General features: G+C 41.3%; 1 long non-coding RNA gene across 5 annotated transcripts; it reads right to left on the bottom strand.

Moving 5' to 3' along the window:
• Positions 1-2633: 2633 nt before the first annotated feature.
• On the bottom strand, positions 2634-5487 carry LOC124682876. 5 transcript variants are annotated; one of them, XR_006996480.1, is made up of 8 exons: positions 5224-5487; positions 4825-5022; positions 4432-4502; positions 4222-4283; positions 3801-4018; positions 3356-3462; positions 3193-3248; positions 2634-3043 (listed from the first exon to the last, which is right to left on the bottom strand). It is a non-coding gene; the product is annotated as an uncharacterized LOC124682876 (long non-coding RNA). The 5 variants fall into 5 exon arrangements; XR_006996481.1 differs by having other exon boundaries at positions 2634-2998; XR_006996478.1 differs by having other exon boundaries at positions 3193-3245.
• Positions 5488-20686: the final 15199 nt, after the last annotated feature.

Genomic DNA, 20686 nt, shown 5'->3' with positions numbered 1-20686 from the left:
AGACCACCCTTTAGTCCCGGTTCGTAATACGAAGGGGGACTAAAGGGTCCAAATGAACCGGGACTAAAGGGTTTTCATGATGAACCGGGACCAATGCCCCCCATTGGTCCCGGTTTGGTTCAAAACGGGGACATTTGCTTGGAACGAAAGACCTCTTTTCCACTAGTGGGTGTGTACGTGTGTGTCGCGTGGCAATCTGTTGCCGGTTCATGTTGTGCATGGAACATGGTGTGTTCATGTTGCCGTTGCAGGTAGCTAGGATCGTGTGGGAGTCCACTAGAACATCGCGGGATAGCTGCGAGGATCAAGTTAGATCGAGTCAAAGTACGTTGAGAGGGGGTGGTGTTCGTGGCGCCAGTCAGTACGGAGGAGCGTCTCGACGTGCGGAACGAGCGAGTGACTCTTGCACCGTTGCCGGGCGGATCGTGCGGATCATGGGCGCGAAGGCCGGCATGGAGCGTAGCTCCGTGGTGTGTCCCTGGCCTATTTATACCCACTAGATGACCCGGTGCGCCCCGGCGCACAGGCGAAAGCGATACAATATTTAATCAATGTGTAATACTACACTATATTTTGGTCGAATATTATGAATTGGTTGGGTAATTCACATACATGGATTGGAAATCCTTTTCTTTAGTATCATCCTATATCTTTTCGAGGTGGAATGGAGACACTGTTAAAAGTAGAAGTGAAACAATACTCCTATATCTTTAGTATTATTCTATATATTTTTGAAGTTAAAGGTAGATGACCTGTTGCGCCCGGCGCAAAGGCAAAAGCGAGACAGTAGTGTAGCCATCATGATATATCACTCGGTAGATACACATACTATATATTCCAACATAGATAGATGTAAGTATTTTGTCATCTGATACTAATATTGTCGTAAGCATATTACATAATTGGTAAGTGGTGGAATTCCTATACATCATACGGAAATTTAGCAAAGGTGGAATAATATTATCATGCATGCTAACACGTGCTGCCAGATCAATACATGTGTTATGGCATTTCATCAATATGAATGCCATAATTTATCATTCCTCTGGTTTCATTGTGGTTTCACAAAACGCGGATACTACATACATGATTATAACCGAAGAAACAATTCTTTTTGGCCAGTCCGCACGACGCTCATGTACTTTTTGATGGCTGCTTATTTCGTGGATGGTAACCATGTGTCAAACATACCGAAAGGGTTAAACAGATATTCAAGCACTCTCGGAGTATAAAATTCTGGTGCCAACACTTAAAGTTCTAATGTTAAGCTTTCTTGGCAGCATTTCGTTTGCCACACCAAAGACTGTTGACCAAGCAGTGCAGGAGAGAGCGTGTGAAAAAATCTGCAAATGTTTGTCATCACCAAATGTTTCTTTGAGCATCTACGGTAACAACACATTTGTAGAGCATGTTGTATATCCACGAACACCAATTGACTGCACTGCAAGTTTCGCACCGTTGCATAGGTTTAGTGATTGTAGACCCACAACTATTTCATTGACCATCATTTCAGAAGTTACTTTGGTGGGCTGTAGTAACAATGGGCCTTTTAATTCAGCATCTCTCAGGAAACAACAACCAACCTGCTTTTTCTTAGTTGCTTTGGCGAAAGGTCTACTATCTGGTGACAGATATCTTGCTTCACATGTTTTTCAACCATGCTTGAAAACTTGCTACATACTTTGATAATAGTATATTTGGGGAATTCAATCCCTCCCCGAGTCCAGCAACCATAATTCATATACTTGAGGTTCCGTGAGGAAAGGGAGGTATAACCGATGGAATGAACAATACAATATGCCTGCCAGATCCGAGTACATATATATCAATTGCAATACATATTGGAAATCCTAGTAGATTGCTAAAGAGGCAATAAAAGCTCTTGGTTTAGACAACCTAGAAAAATACACATTTATAACTCTCGAACAGCTATAAATTCGAGTATTTTTCGCTATAAAGTTCTAAGATAACTAATCTTAACCTCTGATGTTCACATAATAATTTACGTATACAATAAATTGCTATAACTTTTTATAGCAGTATAATATACTCTAACATAAACTGGGCAACCATCATTGAATTCGAATGCAAACATCAGCAGCTCTTTTCCAAATCAGACAAGAGAACCTACTGAGAAGTAAGACAACAGTAGACTGGAAAGATAAGATCGATAGTGGAAGAAAGAACCAAGTAATTCAACAAATATATATCCAACAGAAAAAAAAAACTACCACATCCCTCTCTCATCGTGCAAGCTGACATTAGAGAGCAAACGGTAACAGGAACATACCAACGCAAGCACTTCTATCCCAGAAGCATTCGGTGAATATACGCTTTGGCTTCCATACCATATATCTTTTTCAACTTGGGCAGCCTCTCTAATATACGCTTTGGCTTCCATACCATATATCTTTTTCAACTTGGGCAGCCTCTCTACAATTTCTAAAAAAAAAATTATGTTCTACTCAACTTAGCAAAGACGCCTTCCATTCAGAATAGATTCGTATAGTGTATTACTGATTATTCTGTTTTGAACTCATAGCAGGCAATGAAGAACCAATCGATATTTTCCATAGGCAGGCAAACTGCCGCCGGCAATTAACTCGTAGCAAGCAATGAAGAACTAACCAATATTTTCCATAGACAGGCAACCCGCCGCCGGCCACGAGACTTGCTAAAATATTAAAAAAATAGATTTTCTGAACAAAATAAATTCGTTTGATTTGTCTTGACATGGTTATTTCCCTTGGTACTAAACCTCTGCCAAACAAACAATGAACATCAATGGCACCTCACACAAATCATTGTTAGAGAAAAGTCGTAAGTACAGAAAGGATAAATCACATTATAGAGCACTTGTATTTCTTCAGTGGAGAGGTTTGAGTATAGATCAATGGCAAGAACCAAGAAGGAACTTTGATAGGGACCTGTTTTTGCAAAGATGACTATCAAGTGACGCTCCAGCTGCTGCCCTCCGGCGTCTCTCCCTATACTCAACCTAGTGAGGAGAAAACACTCAATTTGGTATTTCCCAGTACTCGACCTATGCGGATTGAGATACCAAGTTCATTATGGAAAGTATAGATTCTTTAATATGGAATTGCTTCAGGTCTATACATATTCCTAAACAAATCAGTTTCACCAACTTGCGCTGCAACAATAGTATTAGAAACTAAGGACTTTCATCTGTACCTTTAGTTGCAGTAGGCGAATTGGCAGCATTCTTGACGGTATATACAAGGGGCCTGCTAGAGGTAGAAATAAGCATTATGCCACATCTATAAAACAACAAAAGGATTACTGAAAGAGAGAAAATTAGCATACAATTAAGCATTTCCTCTAGGAGCCACGATACCTGGTAGTATTTATGTTTACAGACGTAAAAAAGCTTTGTGTCTTGGCAAGTGAAACGTTGAAGCACTACAGCTGCATTGTATGAAGTGGAAGAATGGTTCTTTCCATCTGCACCATGATAAGAAAAGAAGCAATAGCAAGGTCAGGCTCACACATTATTGGTCCCAAAAGCTTCCAAATGTTTTAGTAAGTATATTAATATTCTTGACAGAGAACACGGCCTATCATTAGAAATGCTCAGCAATAATTATTTAGAGCTCTTCATCTAAAAAAATATTTAGAGCTCTTCTTTTTCGTAAGCAATGCATCATTGATACCAAATTTGCACCGCTCCTTTTGCATTTGTGTCGACCACCAAACAATATGAACAATTAACATTAAGAACACCACACAAACTGAGCATAAATCATGAATTCCATTGGAGAATTATAGCAGAGCTGGTATACCTATGAACAAGCCAGATGGCGAGGTTGCTGACAGGCCCCTGCTCTGGCCGAGGACACCCACAGCCAAGGGAGCCACCACTGAAAACACGTCACAAGGCCCCACCATCTCTTGATTGTGCATCATTGAAGCAAGATATCTCGCTGACATCTCCTAGCTGAGGGGAGAAGAGACGAAGGAGCACCAACTCCTCGTAATCAATCTGCCGTGTTCGCTATAGCTAATTGCTGCAGAAATAAGGAGAAAGTGGATAACAGAAACAAGCTTAGTGAAACACAGAAAGCAACAACCTTCTATCAGCATGCAACAGTAATGTTGGTACATAAAACAAAAAAATAGAAGAAATAAGCGCTAAAGATATGCCTACCTAGAAAGTACATAAAACAAAAAAATAGAAGAAATAAGCGCTAAAGATATGCCTACCTAGAAATGTAGGACATTTGTTGACTGCTCAGAACGATTCAATCTGTGAAATATTGTGATACCTATTTACATAAAGTGTCCAATAATTAATATTTGTGGTTCTTAAACATCAGATGATGTTTTAAGGAAATCATTTGGTTGAAAAGTAAACTGCAGAGAGATCTACATAGTCTAAGTTGAGATAAATAGCAGCTTTGCACTAATCATTACCAATGCAGCTGATCCATTCCAATGGTGCCACTTTAGGAAACGATAGCATCAGCCTCATTGGCATTTTAACCCTGCAAGAGCACAAAATTCAGCATTACAAAGCTTATTTCCTAAAGTTTCTAAATAGTGCACTTGTATACCTAAGAAAACTGGCTATGCACGGCACATATGGATGATAACAACATGCTAACCTTGACAAAAAAAAAAAGGGAAACAGTTTCCTACCCTAGTCTACTTGCACATCTTATTACTAACACTTGTACTCACTAATTGGCGTTGCATTTCATTTTGCAGCAAGCATCTAGTCATAGTACCATTTTCATCAAGTATCAAGTCTAATTTCAATGCTACTGGTGTATAAAAAGCAGCTTTAATTCTGGGACAGGATATTACCTGATAGTCTACCAGATAATACGGTCCTATCATGAAGGTGACGTGAACCAGAAATGCTGCAAGCAACTTTGTCAGTTTCTGGGACAGATTCTACAATGTCTTTGAGGTACATCTTCTGTCTCTCGAGCCACTCTCCATACGGGTGAGCTTTCGAGTACTGTGCCTTAAGTGCTTCATCATCCAGCTCAGTATCAATTACTACAGGTATCACAATCACACGAAAAAATCATGAGTTTGAAAACCAAATTTGGCAAAAGAAAATCAGTAAACAAAATAAAACATCCGCTGCAACCAAAGCCCTCACGCATCTGATCAGAACAAAGAAATCTACACAAGTTGAACAAGATGCATCTCATCATTTTTTAGAGGAAATTAACAAGCGCTGAGCACAGAGCTCACATGTGGCAGCGGTGTTCTTGTCCTCGTTTTCTTCCAGGAGCATTCCGTCACCGCACAAAGTGCCATGCTTGGACGGCAGGTGCTTCATGAACAGCCAGAATATAGAGCAGCGAGAATGGATCAACACACAGGCATTTCATCAAACAGTTTACGACCTGAAGGTACAAGCAAATCGAAAGAACCAGGAAGGTGCGTAGTGAACCAGTAGACATGGCAGAGCCTAGAAGAGAGAGATCAAGAGCAAATGGAAAATAAGGATTTAGAGATGCTCACCATGGCATCATAGGCACCAGCCCAGCTCGCATCCAGCTGCTGCCCTAGGTTCACGCTTGGCCCGTACCCAACGCCGTGGTGCCTGCCACCTTGAAAGAGGGGAGGAGGAGGAGGACGTAACCGGCATGGAAGAAGCTTCGCTCACCTTGTCTCCCCATTGAACCGCGTCGCTTGAGCCGGCGCCGGCGCCGGCGCACCCACGCACCAGAGAGGGCGACCACCCGCTGGGGGAGAGAGAAGACTGTCGGGACGGCAGCAGACGTGGCCACGGCCTCTCTACTCTTGGCAGGGTGACGCCCACGGCCGGCGGCGACCGGTGGCGGCGCCTGCCATGCCTCCCGGTCATGCTTCTCCAGCGCGCGGAAGAGAAGCAGTGAGCTCGAGGCGCGGTCCACCCATAGCGCCAGGTCTCCGCCGCCAGCCCACAACCACGCCCTCGACCGGCGACAGATAGCTGCTCCCGTGCCTCGCATCCAACTCCGCCTCTCTCCTCCCACACGTCGTCGTCCACCCATAGCGCCAGGTCTCCGCCGCCAGCCCACAACCACGCCCTCGACCGGCGAAAGATAGCTGCTCCCGTGCCTCGCATCCAACTCCGCCTCTCTCCTCCCACACGTCGTCGTCGCCCTCACGGGATTGGGGGATTTTTTTCACCACGGGCTCGATCTAGGGTTTTCACCCACTACCAGGCGCACGGAAAAACGAGAGGAGAAAGGCGACGTGAACGAGCGGCCTCGCTGCCTCTGCTCGCCGGCCCCACACACGCAAGGCCCCATCCGTCATGGACCTATTTAGACAAGCAAAAAGTAAAAAAATATTTACTGCATCCAATGGCTGTGGTGAAAAGCGGCTTTAGAAGCTTACTGTTGCAGCGTGATTGGATGTCCCAGATTGTTTTGCCCCTTTGAGCCCCTTGGTTGGCCGAGTAGGGCAGAGCCCTTTAGGGATAGAAATGTACTCCTTGGGTTGTTTAAGTTGCCAAATCCAGAGAAATAAAAAGTGCCAAGATACAGGCCGTTGTGTCGGCCGCGGCGTTCGTCGCCGGAAATAGCTTGTGTTCATCGTCTCCCTCGCCGGTGCTTTGTGTTCGTGTAGTACAGGGTGGAGGCTTCACCTGGTGTCGCGGAACCCCAAACTTGGATCCGGTACTAATGTTAGTGATAGGTACTAAGCCTCAGGACGAGAGGTTATTTTTCTAGTAGTCACGTTTGATGTGTTTGACATGTCTTCAATAGGATCCTTGGTTTGATTTATGTGTTTAACATGAAATCAATATTATCGTCACCTCCTGTGGATGCATGCATGGTGATTGGTGACACACTTAAACTACACGAGGGGTCTTGAAACACATGCCTAGTTTGAAAACAAAAAAATACAGCAAACATAAGCAAATAAAATACATATTGATACACCAAAGATTCGGACCCAGTCACATGTGAAAATGTATTGTTCTGCTGTGTTGATGCCTTGGTTTAGGTATCTACACTATCTACACTACTTAAAAAGGAGGAATGTGTTCCCTATTCTGCCTCAACTCTCACTACGACCAAAGTATTCGTCGTCCGTCGCTCCGCTTGTCCAACACTTCAAATGACAGGTTTACCCTCCCACCAACCTACATACTACACAATTTTGACACGGTACCGTTTCATCTCTTTTCTTCTCCTACCGAACAAGGAACAACCCACCTGCTCCCTCACCTTCCTCCATCGACGCCGCCGCCCACATCCGCACCTTCCCCACTGGCGCCTCTCTAGCACCACCGGGATTCCTCCCCACCTCCAGTACCTCTGAGCTTAATCCCCACCCCACAACACCACTGGCGCCCTCCCTTTCCGAATCTGGAACTAGGGTTCCCAGCCAAGAATCTCTAGATCAATCGACGGTCGGCGCCGGAGCGGAAGTTGCGCCGCCAAAGTGCAGGTAGGTAGGGGAAGAGGTCGTGCGGCTCGGAGTGTGCAGTGGCCGACAAAGCGATTGTCGCTGTTGTCGGCGCTAATACAGCGGGCGGGTCGAGTGCGGCTCGAAAAAAAATGCCGGTGGTTCCCGTGACCAACTTCAGATTTTGGTGTGTCCGGATGAACAAATCGTGGGGTTGCTTCATGTAATTCTACAATTCCACAAGATGTATTGTGTTCTACGGAGTAATATCTATATCTAGATCCAGCATGTGAGCCATTTCTCAACAGATTTATGTCGCCAACCTACAGATCCCGCCGACGACCAATCGCCGCGAACCTCAACGACCACCGGCGGGGGCATGACCAGCACTATCACAGGGCAAGCCGGCAGCAACGCGACGCGAACAACACCAGCAGCGGAGTCGCAGAGGGTTGAGTAGCAGCGGAAGCTCCCCACGCGATCCACCTCCCCTAAGCCAGGTACTCAACCAAATCTTCTGTTGAAGCCTCTCTTTTAATTGTTTTCTTTGAACCTGAGATATGGGCAAGTCCCTTTCAGTACATCTTCTGTTGCAGCCTATCTTTTGATTGTTTTCTTTGAACCTATGATATGGGCAATTCCCTTTTCCGTACATGGATGCCGCAATACAAATTTATTCAGACTTTCATGATCTAGATCCGTACATGGATGCTGCAATTTTTCTTCACCTTGTGTCAAGAACAAATGTGTCATTAATTTGTTCCTATGAAAATTTCCTCACGTTGTGTTAAGAACACATAGCCTATTAATTTGTTTGTAGGAAATTAATAAGACTAATCAAATCCAATGGATTTTTGTACACGTGAATGAAATCAAGTGTTATGTACTCTGTACTCGTGAATGTGCTTGATATTGCTCCCTTTTTACTGAATTACTGGAAGTTAAGCTTAAAGGCGTGGAAAAGGATTGATTTCACATCCTGTTTGTATGTACTTGCCCAGCAACCTCTGTATGTTCTCAATTAAGTATTGGATATGCTCTGCCAAATAAGCATCGGAACATGGTGATAATGTTGTAATCTTCTCAATATCTGGATTTGTGCATTATTTTCCTAGGGTTATAATGGTTTCAGCTAACTGCTTTTACAAATGGGGTATCATTAGAAAATCACCCCTTGAGTAGGGTTATTGCATTTTCATGTATGTTGAATTGATTATAACATAACAATGAGGTTGCAACAAAAGTCTCAAACCAGGGCTATGTGGTACAGTGCTCAGGGATCCCAGAATAGTCGCATCACAAGAGGTATTTGAAGGTCAAAAACATGTGCATACTGCAGTTTGCACAAGCAGTAGACCTAACGAATTGGTTGTAGGGTTTCCGATGTCAAATAGACATCTAACACTAAAACAGGCATTTTCTTTCGTTGGTAACTGAATTTTCCCTATTGCATTTGATCAGTAGTGATGGGCTACTGCCAGTTGTTTAGAAGCCTTATTGTCAAGACTAGCACCGTGTAGGATAACGTTGCATAGAAAACAAAAAATTTCCTACCGCGAACACGCAATCCAAGCCAAGATGCAATCTAGAAGATGGTAGCAACGAGGGGGTATCGAGTCTCACCCTTGAAGAGATTCCAAAGCCTACAAGATGAGGCTCTTGTTGCTGCGGTAGACGTTCACTTGCCGCTTGCAAAAGCGCGTAGAAGATCTTGATCACGATCGGTTCCGGCGCCACGAACGGGCAGCACCTCCGTACTCGGTCACACGTTCGGTTGTTGATGAAGACGACGTCCACCTCCCCGTTCCAGCGGGCAGCGGAAGTAGTAGCTCCTCTTGAATCCGACAGCACGACGGCGTGGTGTCGGTGGTGGTGGAGAAATCCGGCGGAGCTTCGCTTAAGCGTGCGAGATGTGGTGGAGGAGAGAGACCGCTAGGGTTTGGGGAGAGGGGCGCCGGCTAGGGCACCCTTGAGGGGTGCGGCCATGGTGGTGGCTTGAGTGGCCGGCCAGCCCCTCTCTCCCCCTCTTTATATAGGTGGAGGCCCCAAGGTTTAGGTCAAAAGAGTCCGAATAAGACCCCAACAAAACCTTCCAAGTGTCCAAACCTAGGGGGAGTGGGACTCCCCCCTTTCCTTGGTGGGGTGGCCGGCCACCATGGTGGGGAGTCCACTTGGGACTCCTCCTCCCTTAGGTTGGCCGGCCAAGGTGGGTGGAGTCCCTCTGGGACTCCACCTTCCATCCTTATTTCTTCCGGACTTTTCTAGAACCTTCTAGAACCTTCCGTAGAACCTTCCGGATCATTTTAATTCACATAAAATGACATCCTATATATGAATCTTATTCTCCGGACCATTCCGGAACTCCTCGTGATGTCCGGGATCTTATCCGGGACTCCGAACAAATATTCGAACTCCATTCCATATTCAAGTTCTACCATTTCAACATCCAACTTTAAGTGTGTCACCCTACGGTTCGTGAACTATGCGGACATGGTTGAGTACTCACTCCGACCAATAACCAATAGCGGGATCTGGAGATCCATAATGGCTCCCACATATTCAACGATGACTTTAGTGATCGAATGAACCATTCACATACGATACCAATTCCCTTTGTCACGCGATATTTTACTTGTCCGAGGTTTGATCTTCGGTATCACTCTATACCTTGTTCAACCTCGTCTCCGACAAGTACTCTTTACTCGTACCGTGGTATGTGGTCTCTTATGAACTTATTCATATGCTTGCAAGACATTTAGACGACATTCCACCGAGGGGCCCAGAGTATATCTATCCGTCATCGGGATGGACAAATCCCACTGTTGATCCATATGCCTCAACTCATACTTTCCGGATACTTAATCCCACCTTTATAACCACCCATTTACGCAGTGGTGTTTGATGTAATCAAAGTACCTTTCCGATATAAGTGATTTACATGATCTCATGGTCATAAGGACTAGGTAACTATGTATCGAAAGCTTATAGCAAATAACTTAATGACGAGATATTATGCTATGCTTAATTGGGTGTGTCCATTACATCATTCATATAATGATATAACCTTGTTATTAATAACATCCAATGTTCATGATTATGAAACTAATCATCCATTAATCAACAAGCTAGTTTAAGAGGCATACTAGGGACTTCTTTGTTGTCTATATATCACACATGTACTAATGTTTCGGTTAATACAATTATAGCATGATATATAAACATTTATCATAAACATAAAGATATAAATAATAACCACTTTATTATTGCCTCTAGGGCATATCTCCTTCAGTCTCCCACTTGCACTAGAGTCAATAATCTAGTTTACATTTGTAAAGATATAACACCTTGGCCTTCTGGTGCTTTATCATGTTTCGCTTACGAGAGAGGTTTTAGTCAACGGATCTGACATGCTCAGAACCGTATGTATTTTGTAATTCATTTGCGTCTCAACGCATCACTCATTTCCAAATGAGTCGGCATTAAATATGTTTGGTCTTCTGGTGGAACGTTAATTCCGCGGTCTGAAATATGTCACTAATATTGTCACACACAATATAGCTTCAAAGTTCGACTCGTCGGAAATACACCAAGTTCTCAAAGAACCTCTTGACTTAACATCCTTTGTCATTGTCAAAACAATGACATACTCTGCCTTCTTTTGTAGATTCCGTCACAATATTTAGAATTTTTCTAAATCTAGTATAGACAACTTCTAGCTCATTGTACTACCTTTTAAACAACACTTAGTCTAATTTGAGATTGAAATTATATTTTATATGTGACAAAACCAATATCGGTATAACACCTTACAGCGATTTGTTTGTCATTTCTTCATACAAAAATATATATATATATATCCTTAGTTCTTCTAAAGTACTCAAGGATATTCTTACTCGTTGTCCAATGATCATCATATGAATCATTCTGGTATATGCTCATAACACTTTATAGCACATGATATCCGATTGTGTACATATTATTCGTGATCTATAATCACTCATGTGTTTTTACTCATTGAGTGTCAGATACACTCAAGTCTTGTTAAACCTTCACATGACAAGAACATTTTCTTAATTTTTCTATATTGAACTACTTCAATATCTATCATATGTACTTTGACTTAAATTTATTTATGTGTTTCAATCTATCTTCATAGATCTTGACACTAAATTTGTTTCGATCCATATCCTTTCATTGAAGTTAATTCTCAATGAAACCTTTTTAATCAAGTATATAATTACATCATTTATAACCAACTATATGTCACCTACATAAAGTATTATAAATGTGTCTTAGCGCTCCCACTTAATTTCTTGCAAATGCAAGCCTCTTCATCGTCTCTGATGAAATCAAAAACTCTTTGACTATTTCATCTGGTGAAGATTCCAACTACGCAATACTTACTTCATCCAATTGAAGTTCGTATACCTATCTAGTATTCCACGGACCAGCAAAACTCTTGGTTGTATCTTGTATACACCTTTAATACATACTTCGATAAGTAATGTATTTTGCCATCCTACTAGCATATCTTATAAAAGAAATATGTAGTGATTACTAGAATAATCCACATAGACTATAAGCATTGCTACGGAAGATCTAATCTTATCGTATTCAACTCTTTGAACTTTGTCGTAAACAATTTTTCGATAAGTCAAGCTTTCTTCAAGGATATTTCATCCAGGTCTATCAATTTCATAGATCCATTTACTTTCATAAAGTATTCATCTATCTTGGATTTCATGGCGCATGGCCATTTTAACGGAGTCAGGGCCCATCATAACTTCTTTGTTTTGTAGTTGGTTTATCATTGTTCAAAATCAATCCTTTGTCCACAAATCATTTATTTGATCACAAAGTAAACCATACCTACAAGGTTCAATATGTACTTCGATCTCTATGGCTAAAACACTTTGTAGTCATGAGAGCCATGATCGTCGTGGCCGCTTCCGAAACCAATTCCGATGCTGCGCTACTCTGATCATTATGCTCAGGTTCATAAACCTTATCAAATTATATTGTCCTCCCACTCAAATACTTCACTCGAAACAATTTCTCGGAAATAAGAAACATTGACAAACACTTTTGTCTTTGTCTCGTGGGAAGAATTCCCAATTAAATCTCCGGGATAACCAACAAAGACATTCATCCGATTTTGGTTGACTATTAGGGTTTATACCCATGCCATAACTTGTATGGTGTCATTTCAACGGATCATGATGATGCTCTATTCAGTGTAAAAGCGGTAGTCACTAAAGCATAATCCACAAAAATATAATGGCATCAATATTTTATCTCATCATTGATCCAACAAAGTTTGGATATATCTCTTGGATACTTCATCATCACTATGATAATCCAAGAAACGTAAGTTGTAGAACAATTTCATAACTCTCTTAGATGTTCGCTAAAACTCGTAATTCAAATATTTCCACCATGATCCAATCATAGATATTTGATTTCTATTACGATGATTTCCACTTCATACTGAAATTTATTTGAATCCATTCAAATGTTTCAAACTTCTTCCTTATTGAATATATCCACATATATATACTCAATTCATTGTTGAAAGTTTTCATGAAGTAGAAGAATCTCCCGCACACAACTATGCCCGATGAACCACATACATCATCATGTATTTTTCCACTAAGTTAGTTGCCCGTTCAACTTTTGGCCTATGAACGGTATTTTAATCATTCTCTTTAGAAAAGATTTGCAAGCGCCAAATGATTCAAAAATCAAATGACTCCAAAAATCCATTTGCATGGAGTTCCTTCATGCGTTCCTTTCTAACATGACCTAAATGGCGGTTCCACAAATAAGTGGAATTCAAATCATTTGCCTTATGGCAATTTAGCGTCAGTTTTATGTATGTGTGTTTCACCATTAAGATTTATAATAACTTATCCATCGTACATGGAGTAATGTCATAATTTGAACAACTCATTGTTTTTATTTGACCAGAGCAAAATAACAATTTATTAAGCTCTTTATTATAAATTCTAAGGGTTAGGTAGAATGCCAACGACAAACATAATAACATTTTATTATGTTCCAGACGTGCATTATTACCATATTCCTTATCAGTCACTTAGGCTATAGTATTCTTGTATTGCGTTGTTTTTGTATGACACTTTATACCAACCAATATAGTACTTATACCCAAGAATTTCATAGTGAGACTTAACTAGGAATACAACCATAACATGTATATCATTTATATACACCTGAGCTAGACTTTCTAGTCTTTTCTTTCTTTCTGCCAATAATCTTTTTGTAGTTTCTCTTTTAGCTTTCCTCATTATTCAGAAAAACACTTCAACATCAATAACTTCTAGGTTTGTTGGTCAAATACCAATAACCTTGAGGTTCTTACTTTGAAGTTGATCATCATATGACAAGTGTTCCTGATTTCACTATTAGTAACCTTTTAATATGATGAACAATTTCACTCATAATATTATCATATCATGAAGACTTTTCGAGACCATGTCTGTACATGCTAGGCTCGTAAAGTATAACCTTAGTATTCGCATGTGCAAATCTGGCTTGTACCCGTTGTAAGCACACGTAGAATCTATAACACCCGATCATCACGTGATGCTTCGAAACGACGAGTCTTAACAACGGTGCATACTAAGGACAATCACTTCATAGATATGCGAATATCATTAGTGCCCCAATAGTTGGAGGATTGGGACGCCTTGCGTCTTCAACCTTCGTACATTCCCATAAAACTTATGAGTTTATGTAGTCTCACCAAAATATATTCTATCATCTTGCAATAAGGTCTTAGATATCACATATATCCCATACCTTGATTATTTCTGAAAACTAAATTTTCAGCTCCTTATTTTTCAAACAGATTTGAAATTCAAGTTTTACGGAGACAAGATAACTTTAGGTACTAATTGAAACCACAACTCTTTGAATCAACAATGTGAGGTTTACTAAAAGTTTGCAATAGGACTTAATCATTTCTTGATTCTTTAACAATACGGTACCAGTCCGTAAAGTTTCTTATCAGACTTAACATTATTTCTATCTCAATTACAAGACTAGCGCATGGTAGAAAACGGATGCCAATACTACAAAATTAATTCAAAATACTACTCAGACTATGTTTATGATAATTAGTTCATGTTTTAATCTAATTACTAATGAACTCCCACTTAATACAACATCCCTCATAGTTGTTATGTGGTACACGATCCAAATCCACTACACCAAAAACCGATCATCACGTGAGATGATGTAGCTTCAATGGTGAACATCAACATGTTGATCATATCATCCATATGACTCGTGTTCAACCTTTCGGTTTCCGTTTTCCGAGGCCATGTCCGTACATGCTAGGCTCGTCAAGCAAACCCAAGTATTCCGCGTGTGCAACATGGCTTACACCCGTTGTATGTTGAGTTTATCACACCCGATCATCACGAGATGCTTCAAAACGTCAAACAATGCAACGGTGCATACGAGGGGAGAACACTTTATTATCTTGATATTAATGTGAGGGATCATCTTATAATGCTACCGTCGCGTTCTAAGCAAAATAAGATGCATAAAGGATTAACATCACATGCAATTCATATGTGATATGATATGGCCCTTTAGTCTTTGCGCCTTCGATCTTCATCTCCAAAGCACGGATATGATCTCCATCATCAACGGGCATGATCTCCATCATCGTCGGCGTAGCGTCAAGGTTCATGGCGCCGTCTTCATGGTTGTTCACCTCATGTAGCAACTATTACAACTACTTTGAAATACTACTCAACATGAAATTTAAAGACAACCATAAGGCTCCTGCCGGTTGCCATAATACAATAATGATCATCTCATACATATTCATCATCACATCATGGCCATATCACATCACCAAACCCTGCAAAAACAAGTTAGACGTCTCTAATTTGGTTTGCATATTTTACGTGGTTTAGGGTTTTCGAGTAAGATCTAATCTACCTACGAACATGAACCACAACGGTGATACTAGTGTTGTCAATAGAAGAGTAAACTGAATCTTCACTATAGTAGGAGAGACAGACACCCGCAAAGCCTCTTATGCAATACAAGTTGCATGTCGAACGAGGAGCAAGTCTCATGAACGCGGTCATGTAAAGTTAGCCCGAGCCGCTTCATCCCACTATGCCACAAAGATGCAAAGTACTCAAACTAAAGATAACAAGAGCATCAACGCCCACAAAACCATTATGTTCTACTCGTGCAACCATCTATGCATAGACACGGCTCTGATACCGCTGTAGGATAACGTTGCATAGAAAACAAAAATTTTCCTACCGCGAACACGCAATCCAAGCCAAGATGCAATCTAGAAGATGGTAGCAACGAGGGGGGTATCGAGTCTCACCCTTGAAGAGATTCCAAAGCCTACAAGATGAGGCTCTTGTTGCTGCGGTAGACGTTCACTTGCCGCTTGCAAAAGCGCGTAGAAGATCTTGATCACGATCGGTTCCGGCGCCACGAACGGGCAGCACCTCCGTACTCGGTCACACGTTCGGTTGTTGATGAAGACGACGTCCACCTCCCCGTTCCAGCGGGCAGCGGAAGTAGTAGCTCCTCTTGAATCCGACAGCACGACGGCGTGGTGTCGGTGGTGGTGGAGAAATCCGGCGGAGCTTCGCTTAAGCGTGCGGGATGTGGTGGAGGAGAGAGACCGCTAGGGTTTGGGGAGAGGGGCGCCGGCTAGGGCACCCTTGAGGGGTGCGGCCATGGTGGTGGCTTGAGTGGCCGGCCAGCCCCTCTCTCCCCCTCTTTATATAGGTGGAGGCCCCAAGGTTTAGGTCAAAAGAGTCCGAATAAGACCCCAACAAAACCTTCCAAGTGTCCAAACCTAGGGGAGTGGGACTCCCCCTTTCCTTGGTGGGGTGGCCGGCCACCATGGTGGGGAGTCCACTTGGGACTCCTCCTCCCTTAGGTTGGCCGGCCAAGGTGGGTGGAGTCCCTCTGGGACTCCACCTTCCATCCTTATTTCTTCCGGACTTTTCTAGAACCTTCTAGAACCTTCCGTAGAACCTTCCGGATCATTTTAATTCACATAAAATGACATCCTATATATGAATCTTATTCTCCGGACCATTCCGGAACTCCTCGTGATGTCCGGGATCTTATCCGGGACTCCGAACAAATATTCGAACTCCATTCCATATTCAAGTTCTACCATTTCAACATCCAACTTTAAGTGTGTCACCCTACGGTTCGTGAACTATGCGGACATGGTTGAGTACTCACTCCGACCAATAACCAATAGCGGGATCCGGAGATCCATAATGGCTCCCACATATTCAACGATGACTTTAGTGATCGAATGAACCATTCACATACGATACCAATTCCCTTTGTCACGCGATATTTTACTTGTCCGAGGTTTGATCTTCGGTATCACTCTATACCTTGTTCAACCTCGTCTCCTGACAAGTACTCTTTACTCGTACCGTGGTATGTGGTCTCTTATGAACTTATTCATATGCTTGCAAGACATTTAGACGACATTCCACCGAGAGGGCCCAGAGTATATCTATCCGTCATCGGGATGGACAAATCCCACTGTTGATCCATATGCCTCAACTCATACTTTCCGGATACTTAATCCCACCTTTATAACCACCCATTTACGCAGTGGTGTTTGATGTAATCAAAGTACCTTTCCGATATAAGTGATTTACATGATCTCATGGTCATAAGGACTAGGTAACTATGTATCGAAAGCTTATAGCAAATAACTTAATGACGAGATCTTATGCTACGCTTAATTGGGTGTGTCCATTACATCATTCATATAATGATATAACCTTGTTATTAATAACATCCAATGTTCATGATTATGAAACTAATCATCCATTAATCAACAAGCTAGTTTAAGAGGCATACTAGGGACTTCTTTGTTGTCTATATATCACACATGTACTAATGTTTCGGTTAATACAATTATAGCATGATATATAAACATTTATCATAAACATAAAGATATAAATAATAACCACTTTATTATTGCCTCTAGGGCATATCTCCTTCACACCGATGTTGCATTGCCTCTGTTTTTATCCATATTTAAGGTATTGTTATAGCATACAGTAGTAAGGCGTTGCTATAGTGTAGTTCATAGGCGCGTGGTTGTTGATTACTAATTCCCGTGACATTCTGATTTTTGGTTATCTATAAATTTTCCTGTGGGATCTATTTCAGTGCAGCGCGATATGGGTGAAGAAAATTAGTCGAGCAACGGTTAGTTAAACAATTCAGTGAGGAAACTGATTTGGCATCCGCGGAAATCATAGCAAAGGTAAGCTAAGAGCCTTTCACTCGAACTCCATGTTCTTATGGTCATTGATCTTCTATGTTAATCATGTATACTGCTGTTATATACCTTTTATGCTCTAAGATGGTTGCAGAACACATACCTTGTAAGTACACTATAAGCTAAACATTGCAAGCACATAAAAACAGAGGCATTTTATGTTCTAAGATGTTTGCAAAGTCACCTGTCAATGTATGGTTCATTACGTAGTGTATTGCTTTTCCAGTTCTTTTTACCATTAGATGCATGTGAGCATATTTTCCCATTAGATGCGGGTGAACATATTAGATTCTTGATGATGCAGGTGAACATATTTTCCCATTAGTGGGTGAACACATTGGGGTTTATGTTTTATTAGTTGAAAGTAAAGAGTGTCTCCTTACCATCAACTGAGTCAACAAAATTAGCAACTGCCACGGCCTCATGCTCGCCCTGATAGCAGGGAGCACCCTCTTATAAGGCATGTACTTGAGGGCTATTGCTGCCAGCAGACCAAATAATGCACCAACATACACAATCTTCGAGGCTGCATTTTTGGAATCATGTATGTCAAATCCCATAACATTTTTCTGATTAAATTTCTCAAGAGAACCCTCAAGACCATTCTCAGGATTTTCCATGGTTGAAAGATCAAGCTCTTGTATCAATGAAAAAAATCTTGCTGAATGCTTGGAGAGCACTTGGTTTGATGGTACCAAGAGAAGCTGTAGCTTGTTTCTTCAAGATACAACCCATAAAGGCATAAAACCTGTATTCTGGTGGTGGCATGCTTTAGGTTACAGAATTTACCATATTGTGCTTAACATGGAAGATCGAACTGATAGTTAGCGCACCATATTGCCTTGTGGATTATAATTGTGTGTACCTGGTTATTTAAAAACCACATGTTTGCAGTCAAACTAATATAGAACTTGTTGGTTTCATACTACTATCTTGTATTTTTGTACAATGAGCAAATTGTTTGTTGTCTTGATATTTTGGAATGTGGTTTTAATTTACTTGTTCTTGAGAAAACAATTGACTGAAACTGTTGTAGTGAAACAGTTGTGGCCTGAAACTGTTGCTAATCTGCTACTGTTGATAAATAAAATAGTTGAAATAAACAATAATTATTTACAGTTTTCCTTGTGGATTATAATTCTGTGGATCTGGTTATCTATAAACCACATGTTGTTTATAATCGCGTCTCGTCTAGAATGGATCAATCACCCTGTGACTTATTCATCTGACATAATAATATCATTCATTCATTATAATTTCACTTTCCTTTGAATATTTCGTGATTACATGCAGCAGAGCTTCGCGGCGAAAAGCTGGAACTCACGTCCCTGATCACGTCCGCCGGGCCGGTGGTCACCGAGGCTGACATCCAGCGCGTGCGTCTCCTCCTGGACGGGTGTCCCGGTGGAGAAGGTCTCCATGGACATCGTATTGCCTGAGAAGAAAAGGTTATTTCTTTATATAGCGGTAAATTGATAAGAATAAAATGCAACTTCTGATTATGTTTAACTTATAGTAACTCTGGAAAAGAGTTAGGATGATGACTAGGAAGCCGGTTGCTTGAACCTGGCTCGCACAACTTCAGCTCAAGACAAAGATTTTGGATAGATCAGGCATTGCCCGTTTGCCACTCTGTGAAGGAAATTAGATGGTTAAATAGAAAATTCTGAAAAGTTGAAAAATTTACATAGAAAGCATGCTTACAAATGCAAGTATTGAAAAGGATAACTGAATGAGGCAAAAAGTTATAGCATATGCAAGTTATGGATTTTCACTCCGTAGATTAGTTTGTAAGCCTGGAAGGACAAATGAGTTTGAGAAGATTCAGGAGGCCTGTGGTTTCAGCCCCCATACCACATCCAGCAGCTACCAGCTGGTCTGCTACTTTGTTCTCATCTCTACGACAAAACAAATATTTTACGATGTTGAAATTTAGTGTAATCAACAACTTGATCTCGAGAAGGGGCTCTAATTCTATAGCATGATAACTCAAAGAGAATACTTTTTACCCGTTTGCTTTTCCATCTACTGTCTATTCCTGGGAGGACTTGTTCCCATGTTGTATTAGTTCAAAGAGTGTGATTAACTATTTCTTAGTGTTTGTTGTCTTCATGTTTTGAAGAAAAGACGAAATTAGATATCATACTGGTTCTGCACAAGATCAAAGTAAATGCTTGACCATTACTATATATCATGGCAAACTCATCAATGCAATGGTGCTAAAGATGTAGTCTGCGATTAGCAATGAATTGTGTAACTTAATGTCAGAGCTGCTAAAGATGTAGTCTTGCTATTACATTGTCTCATTCCTTGATTATTTTAGCCCTTTGTTTGCAATTTAGTATAATACTGGCAACATTTTGATATGTAGCTCTACTAAAGCAAGAAGGAGCAGAAGAGTTATGAGACTAACGCTACAAAATGTAGAGGATAGGAAAAGAGAATATGCACACACAACGTGGAGCCGAGTGACAATGGAGCTGCGATAGTCTTTGTGTAGCAACACATTGGAGAAGATCTGAACATTACCGATTTCTTTTCAGGCGATTTTTTCCTATGTTCATATGAGCATTCTGAACCTGGAACGAATCCTCCATTATCCAGCATGTCTATCAATGCTCCCTCTCAATGGAGAGGAGAGGTCTTCATAGTACCCAGGAGGCTCACGCAAAGTAGGCTCCTGATCAATGGAGTTGGCTCTCACGGCTGGCCTAGGGCGATCACCTCTGCAGTTCCAAAGTTTTGTGATATCTTCTCACAGTGTCAAGCAGACGTATGCACCTGCTCTGTGACTTCAAGGTAATGATTAGGTTTGAGTTTAATGATACTATCTAACTGTTCTTGTAAACAAATACTTCGGTGATGGTTACCAATAAGGCAATAATGCTACTCCAGGAGATGAAATATCAAAGGTAATGAGATGTTCTTATTACTTTAGTCACGATTTTATCAGAATTCAAGCTTTATGAATGGATGATCTAGCAA

The sequence above is a fragment of the Lolium rigidum genome, chromosome 1 (assembly GCF_022539505.1).
Source record: "Lolium rigidum isolate FL_2022 chromosome 1, APGP_CSIRO_Lrig_0.1, whole genome shotgun sequence".
Lineage (NCBI taxonomy): Eukaryota > Viridiplantae > Streptophyta > Magnoliopsida > Poales > Poaceae > Lolium > Lolium rigidum.
This window is presented reverse-complemented; position numbering and strand designations above follow the sequence as displayed.